Source organism: Elaeis guineensis, chromosome 8, assembly GCF_000442705.2.
Source record: "Elaeis guineensis isolate ETL-2024a chromosome 8, EG11, whole genome shotgun sequence".
NCBI classification, from domain to species: Eukaryota; Viridiplantae; Streptophyta; class Magnoliopsida; order Arecales; family Arecaceae; genus Elaeis; species Elaeis guineensis.
In genome coordinates, this window is record NC_026000.2 from 101,890,306 (window position 1) to 101,898,807 (window position 8,502).

At 35.8% G+C, this 8,502-nt stretch overlaps 1 non-coding gene across 1 annotated transcript; it reads left to right on the forward strand.

Annotated features, from left to right (window-relative positions):
• Positions 1–5,937: 5,937 nt before the first annotated feature.
• LOC140851357 (small nucleolar RNA R71) lies at positions 5,938–6,044 on the forward strand. Its single transcript, XR_012134109.1, has one exon. It is a non-coding gene; the product is annotated as a small nucleolar RNA R71 (small nucleolar RNA).
• Positions 6,045–8,502: the final 2,458 nt, after the last annotated feature.

The following is an 8,502-nucleotide window of genomic DNA, read 5'->3' on the forward strand; positions in this document are numbered from 1 at the left end:
CTTTCTTCATTCTTCAATTTCTGGGTCAATTTAACTTTATTTTGCATAAAATTTACACCGTTGGAATCCTCTTTCCTTGTTCTTTCTATTGATGACCTCTTCTTCTGCAAAATATAATAACAAGTATCAATTTTCTAATAAAGTTAGATAATTTAGATATTAATTGATACTTTTTATGTCAATTTGTAACATAAATCACACCCCCCAACTTAATCATTGCTAGTCCCTTAGCAATATACCAAAATAAGATCATATTCCAAAAAGATCCTTCCTTTGCAAATTAATTTAAGATCGAAATTCAAGAAGTTTTTTAGTATTACTAAGTAATGAGCTTCGAATTAGAATCGGTAGTCAGTCTACTTAGGAGCTTTCTTAGAGTACACTTAAAGTTTTATAGCACTTGTGTGAGTGATAACTAACTTAGTATTTCAGTATTAACTTGTACAGGCCAATTGTATCATTTTTCATAACTTAGTTCAATTAATTTTCTATACACCCCAGATTAAACAAAGAACTAAGGTAGCTTTCACACTGTTTTTCTTTTTTTTTTTTTGCTGAGCATCCTGGCCTTCCCACCACCGTTTGATGCGAATCTCAACACTTGACTTAGGTGAAGAGACCCGGTTACTAGGCTTAGGGCAATCCACGTTTACTCTGTGTTTTGTATTTTATTTCAGGCAGGTAGCTCTTTCCTTAAATTCAAATTTCTTCAATTGGGGTGTAAAGAAAATTATCTAATTTAAATAATACTCAAATCCTTAATTGGCCTTACAATTAACACCTACTTTACCTTGTTAGTGTGCATGTGTAATTGGAAGTGCTAATAGTCTTTAAATGACCTAGGCCACCAAGAGTCTAACCAGCTAATCTTCTCCGTGACTCACTACATTTATTAGTAAATACTTTCTAACTTACTCTTATTTCTTTTTTAGATTAATTTATTTAATTTTTTTTTAATATATTAAATGCAAGAAATAACTCATAGTGGAAGGAAAAGGAAATGATAACACCTGATTTTATTCAAGCTCTCCCCCCAACTTGATCGACATTATCCCCAATGGAGTTTATCTAATTTATTTGTCCTAAGCAAACTGAAAATAAAGAAAGCATTAGAAATTAAATAAGCTGGGTTGCCTCCCAGAAGCGCTAAATTTTATGTCTTCAGCCAGACCAAACCTCGAAGCAATTTAATCAGAATAAGTTGGTTCATAAAGAACCATGGCATCTTCAACAGTCTCGATAGGTAATTCCAAGAATGATTTTAATCGTTGACCATTAACTTTAAAGATAACACCATTACTTGAGTTTTCTATCTCAACAGCTCCGTGTGAAAAGACTTCCTTTACTAAAAATGGTCCTGTCCATCTAGACCTAAGCTTTCCTGGAAACAGATGTAATCTAGAGTTATATAAGAGCACATTTTGTCCGATATTGAAAGTTTTTCTCATAATTGATTGATCATGAAATACTTTGGTTCGTTCCTTGTATATCCTTGCATTTTCATAGGCTTCATTTCTAAGTTCTTCTAATTCATTCAACTGAAGCTTCCTATGGTTTCCAGCGTCGTTCAAATTTGTATTTAGTTGTTTGATGGCCCACATGGCTTTGTGTTCTATCTCAATAGGCAAGTGACATGGTTTACCAAACACAATCCTATAAGGAGACATTCCTAGATTGGTCTTGAAAGTGGTTCGGTATGTCCAAAGTACATCAATTAATTTCAAAGACCAATCCTTTCTATTGGCACTAACAGTTTTTTCCAGGATCTGTTTGATTTGTCGGTTTGACACTTCAACTTGCCCACTAGTTTGAGGATGATATGGTGTGGCCAATTTGTGGGTGACATTATACTTTTTCATCAATGTTGCAAAAGGTCGGTTACAAAAATGGGTTCCCCGATCACTAATGATTGCCCTAGGAATACCGAAACGGGAGAGAATATTTTCTTTAAGAAACTTAATGACCATTTTGCTATCGGGTGTTCTACATGCAATTGCTTCTACCCATTTTGAAACATAATCAACTGCTACTAGAATATATTCATTTCCAAAAGAATTTGAAAATGGTCCCATAAAATCGATCCCCCAAACATCAAAAACTTCAACTACCAAGATTGGGTTGAGTGGCATCATGTGTCGCTTGGTGATTCGATCCATTTTCTGACATTGAGCACAACTTTTACAATATTCATGAGCATCCTTAAACAAATTGGGCCAATAAAAACCACATTGGAGAACCTTAGCAGCAGTTTTCTTAGACGCGAAGTGACCCCCACATGCTTGATCATGACAAAAAGATAAAATATTCATGACTTCATTATCTGGGATACACCTTCTAATAATTTGATCAGGACATTGTTTAAAAAGATAAGGATCATCCCAAATGAAATACTTCACTTGGGCAAAGAATTTATATTTATCCTGCTTAGTCCAATGAGAAGGTATCTTACCTATGGCTAAATAATTTACAATATCAGCAAACCAAGGTTCAGTAGACACAGACATGAGTTGCTCATCTGGGAAAGATTCATTGATGGGTGGTTCACTAGATGGTGCGATTGGAATTCGGGACAAATGATCTGCTACAACGTTCTCAGTGCCTTTCTTGTCCCTAATTTCTAGGTCAAATTCTTGAAGGAGCAAAATCCATCTGATTAAGCATGCCTTGGCATCCTTCTTTGCTAGGAGATGTCTAATGGTTGAGTGATCGGTGTAAACAATGGTGTGGGTCCCAACCAAATAAGATCTAAATTTCTCTAAAGCAAAGACAATGGCAAGGAACTCCTTCTCAGTTGTGGTGTAGTTAAGCTGCGTATCATTTAAGGTTTTACTTGCATAATATATCACTCTAGGTAGCTTATTTATCCGTTGACCTAAGATTGCACCCACAACATGATCGGACGCATCACACATTAATTCAAATGGTTCAGACCAGACAGGAGGATGAATGATTGGAGCTGATACAAGTGCTTTTTTTAGAAATTCAAAAGATTCCAAGCACTCATGAGTAAATTCAAATTTGGTATCCTTTGCCAAAAGATTAGTCAGTGGTCATGCTACTTTGCTAAAGTTGGCAATAAACCTTCTATAGAATCCAGCATGACCTAAAAATGAACGTATTTCTTTCACAGATTTAGGTGGTGGAAGACTTGCAATTAGATCTATTTTGGCCTTGTCCACTTCAATCCCCTTTTTAGAAATGACATGGCCAAGAACTATTCTCTGTTTGACCATAAACTGACATTTTTCCCAGTTGAGAACTAAGTGCTTCTCCTTACATCGTTCTAGAACTAATTGCAGGTGATTCAGACACTCGGAGAAGGTTAGGCCAAAAACAGAAAAGTCATCCATAAAAATTTCTAGAAATCATTCTATCATATCTGAAAATATGCTGATCATGCATCTCTGAAAGGTTGCCGGTGCATTACATAGTCCAAAGAGCATTCGTCTATAGCCAAAAGTACCAAATGGACAGGTAAATGTAGTCTTTTCTTGATCTTCAGCGGCTATGGGGATCTGGTTGTAACTGGAGTATCCATCAAGAAAACAGTAAAACTCTTGTCCGGCTAGTCTTTCCAACATTTGATCAATAAATGGCAAAGGAAAGTGATCTTTCCTTGTCGCAGCATTCAACTTTCTATAGTCTATACAGACCCTCCATCCCGTTTGGGTCCTAGTTGGGATAAGTTCATTTGCATCATTTTGGACCACTGTTACCCCAGATTTCTTGGGTACTACTTGAACTGGGCTTACCCAAGAGCTATCAGAAATAGGATAAATTATTTCACTATCTAGGAGTTTCAGAATCTCCTTTTTAACTACATCCTTCATAGCTGGAATAAGCCTTCTTTGGGCTTCTCTTGTTGGTTTAGCCTCTTCCTCTAAGTATATTCTATGTTGAACTATAGAAGGGCTTATTCCTTTGATATCTGCTATGGTCCAACCTATTGCTTCTTGATTTACTTTTAGAACTGACACTAACTCCTCCTCTTGCTTGGGATCTAGGTCTGATGCAATAATTACAGGCAAAGTTTCTTTGGATCCTAGATATGCATACTTGAGATGTTCTGGGAGGGGTTTCAGTTCTAAAATGGGTGCTTCCTCTATCGATGGTTTAGGTGATGATTTCACCATCTCAATGATTGGTTCAGTAGGAAGTGTCGATTTCTGATTAATCTGATTTTCTTTAAGTATTTCATTGACATCCTCAGACTCATGGATTAACCAGGGGTTAGACTCTAGGTCGACTTCATCATCACTAATGTCAATGGATTCATAAATACCATCTTGGACTACATTGACATCAGCATGAGAAGAGGATTCCTGTTCTAAGTTAAAAACATTAAGTTCAATGGTCATATTCCCAAAGGATAACTTCATTAGACCATTTCGACAATTGATTTCAGCATTGGCCGTAGCTAAGAATGGTCTTCCTAAAATGATAGGTATATGTCCTTTAGGATTCGCAACTGGCTCAGTCTCTAAAACAATAAAATCTACAGGGAAAATGAAATTTTCAACCTTTATCAGAACATCCTCGACCATTCCCTTAGGGATCCTGAGAGATCTATCGGCTAACTATAATGTGATCCCAGTAGGTTGAAGTTTTTCTAATCCTAGTTGCTCATACACCGAATATGGAAGGATATTCACACTAGCTCCTAGATCTAGCAAGGCCTTTTTTATATTGATTTCTCCAATAACAAAAGAAATTGTTGGAGCTCCAGGGTCCTTATATTTAATTGGCACATGGCTAGATAGGTATGAACTGACACTTGCAGCCAAAAATACTTTCTTTGGTACATTAGTGGTCCTTTTCCTAGTGCAAAGATCTTTTAAAAATTTGGCATAAGTTGAAACCTGATGGATTATATCTAAAAGAGGAATATTAACTTGGACTTGTTTAAATACCTCTAAAATTTTGTCTAAATGTTCAGATTTATTGGATTTCAGTCTGTTTGGAAAAGGAGCTCTAGGACTTTTAAGTACTGGACTAGGTGAATTTTTAGTTTCTGGTGCTTGAGGTTGAAAGGTAGTAGTTTTAGAAGGTGGATGAGTCCTCTATATCATCAAGTGCAACTACCTTATTGTCTATTTGTTTTTCTGATCTTAAGGTATGAATGACATTTACACCATTAACTTGATTTCCTTGTTGGGGTCGTGGACCATTTTGGTTCCTAGGATTTGGCTCAGGTTGGCTAGGTAACCTACCATGTTCTCGTTCACTAATGGTCGAAGCCAGCTGACTTACTTGCATTTCTAGACGGGCTATAGCTTGGGTGTTATTATTTATGAATTGACCCATGGTTTGCATAAAGCTGGTATGTGTCTTCATCATGGCTTCTAGGCTTTTCTCTAAAGAGGTAATTTTCTTGTCATTATCATGGAAGCCTGACGGGTTGTTCATCACTGGGTTGGACCTTAGATTTTACTGATTGAAATTTGGATTGCTTACATTAGGATTCTGGGACCATGAGAAATTTGGGTGATTCCTCCAACCTGGGTTATATGTGGGTGCATAAGGATTGTTCAATGGTCCTTGATAGGTGGCATTCACCTGTGCACACTCATTCGAGTAGGAACATTCTTCTAAGACATGGTCTGGTGCATTGCACCCTTTACACAAGGGTGCAGATATTTGATTTACATTGGCTGGTCTCTGTAATTCTAAGGCTTCTAATCTACGTGTTAAGGTTGCAATCTTGGCCTCTGATGCTAGGGTTGGTTGAATTTGATGCATTCCTCCTCTTGAAGGTGTAGCTTTATCAGGTTCCCTAGTTGTTTCTCACTGTAAATTTTTCTCGGCTAGGTCTTCTAAGAATTGCCAAGCTTCAGTAGTTTCTTTGTCCATAAATTGGCCTTGGCACATGGACTCTGCATGGTTCTTGAGTTTGAATCTAACCCCTCATAGATGATCTGGCATAGTCTTCAAGTTTCTATTCCATGGTGTGGGCATTGGGTCAAAAGATTCTTGAAACGATCAAAGTACTTCCAAAATGATTCACCAGCTAGTTGGTAAAATTGATTTATTTCATTCCTAATCCTAGCTATTTTATGATGGGGGAAATACTTTTTCAAAAATATTCTCACAAAGCCCTCTCAGATAGTGACAGAATGGTTTGGCAGACTATAAAGCCACTTCTTAGCATTATCCTTAAGGGCAAAGTTGATTAATCTAAGTTTGACCTCATCCTCTGTTAATTACAGTTTCATGGTTGCACATACCTCCTCAAATTCTCTAATAAATATATAAGCATCCTCTAATCCTATGAATTTTGGAAGCATATTTATGATTTGAGGTTTGATTTCAAAATTGTTAGCTGTGGGTTGTGGCAACCTGATACAAGATGGTTGGATGGAGCCAACTGGATAACACAAATCCTTAAGGGTCATGGGTTAGATTGGTTCAGCCATTGGAACAACAGGAATTGACTCAATTCTAACTAGACGATCCGACACTCTTCTCCACACACGAGGTGTACGGTTCTCGATGTTTATACAATTTTTTTTATAAAATTTTTATGTATAAGAAAAAGAAAGAAAAGAGAAAAAGTTTTAAAGAAAAGATCCTAAGGAGTCCTAAATCTAAAGAAAAGTAACCAAATTAATTTAAATTTTAATTAATTTTTTTTTTATTTTTCAAACAAGTGAAACAATAAATTAAACTCAATCTATCCTAGGGTTAACCTAAATCTAGATAGCTCCTAACTGTTCCAAGATGACCCTTCAAGCCTTCCAAGTGGAGATTGATCAACTAGTTAGCCAGGTAAGTATAAGAGGTGGGAGGTTCACTCATTGTTGCCTTTCTAGACACCAAACGAGTTGGCCAGGCCAGCAACTGAACTAATTTAACAAACCATCCTCAGGGACTTGCCTAGACACCAACTAATCAAACAACTCAAACTTGGTAGAACTCTTAGGGTTTCTTGTCCTATTGAGCTCGAATTCCTTAAGGTTGACGTCTAATTGATTTTAAGATTAAAGGTCTAGGTAATGCAATATGATGGAGATGGTTTTTGGGCTAAGGAAGGGTAATGAAATCCCCACCTTATCTTGTTAATGGGTTGATGCCCTTAGATTAATTATGAAAATGCAAATGCAAATAAATAAGATGACCAAGAATGTAAAAGATTTTAATTTAGAATTTTTTTTATTTTGATATTTTACTTCACGATTATGAAATATCTTTTGTTTTGTTTTATTTTTTATTTTTTATTTTTTTTTATGATTAAGTAAATTCAAATGATTAGGTCTAAAAGGAAAAGTAATTAACTAAAAATAATAAAAGAGAAATTAAAAGCGTACCTAAGTTTTTCAGCAATCACCAACTAAATCTAGAAACCTAAAGGAAAAAGAAAGAGAGTTATAAAGCACGAAGAACAAATATTTAAAAATAATTTAAAATGCCAAATCTCCGGCAACGATGCCAAAAACTTGATGTGCAAATCTTAAAATTTGTAAATAAAACTGCAAGCGCACAGTGTGCAGAGTAGCACGACCAGCAAGTATGGGTCGATCCCACAGAGACTTGGTTTAAAAATGATTTTCAAATCTATGCTCAAGCGAGCTTTAACGAAAATTGAAAATCGAAAGTTGTTTGCTAAAGACAATAAGACTAAGGATCTAGGATTTTTGAATCTACTTGATCTAGATTAGGGAATTCTACCTAGAATTTTTTTTATTGATCCTAACGACTACTCCTCTTGTCTTTCCTAAGCATAGATTATGAAGGGACTAAGGCCCAACGATAACCCATCAAGATTCTTTACAGGGGAGTAGTAACTAGGATCCCTTAGGATTTTCTCCTCCTATGCACTAAATCAAGCATGAACTATGAAGGGACTCTGACCCAACTGTAGTTCATCAAAAATTCTTGGCAAAAGAGGAAGAAAAAGAAATCCTAAGAAAAAGAAAGAACCCTATGTAAAACCCCTACTCATGATCTAGCTTCATCGCAAACCCTAGAAGGGATGCTTAGCTAGACATGATCTAAATCTACTTATAAAATTTAAATGCAGAAAAATAAACTACCCTAATTTCATAAATTAAACTATCCTAATTGCATAAATTTAAACTGCATAATTTAAACTAACCTAATTGCATAAAATTAAATTGCATAAATTAAACTATCCTAATTGCAAGAAAAATAAATTGCATAATGTAAAGAGATAAAATTGCATAAAAATAAGATTTTATATAAAAAAAAATTTATTACAAAAATCTCAAAGTTCGAGGCTTGAGAAGAAAGCTAAAAACCCCACTATCTAGGGTTACAAGCTTGATCGGAAGGAAAGAATCATTAAAATAAGGGCCTTTGGGGGCTTTTTATAGGCATTTGGGATTTATAAGGTTTTCAAAACTTTAGATGTGGGACTAAGAGGTTTTAGAGGGCTGTTAGGGGGGTTTAGGGGCTCAAATCTCGCTCAAAAAGCACTTAAATCCATCAAGAAACCCTAAAAATTGTTTCAGCCATCCGATCTTCATCTAAAGGACCCAATTCATC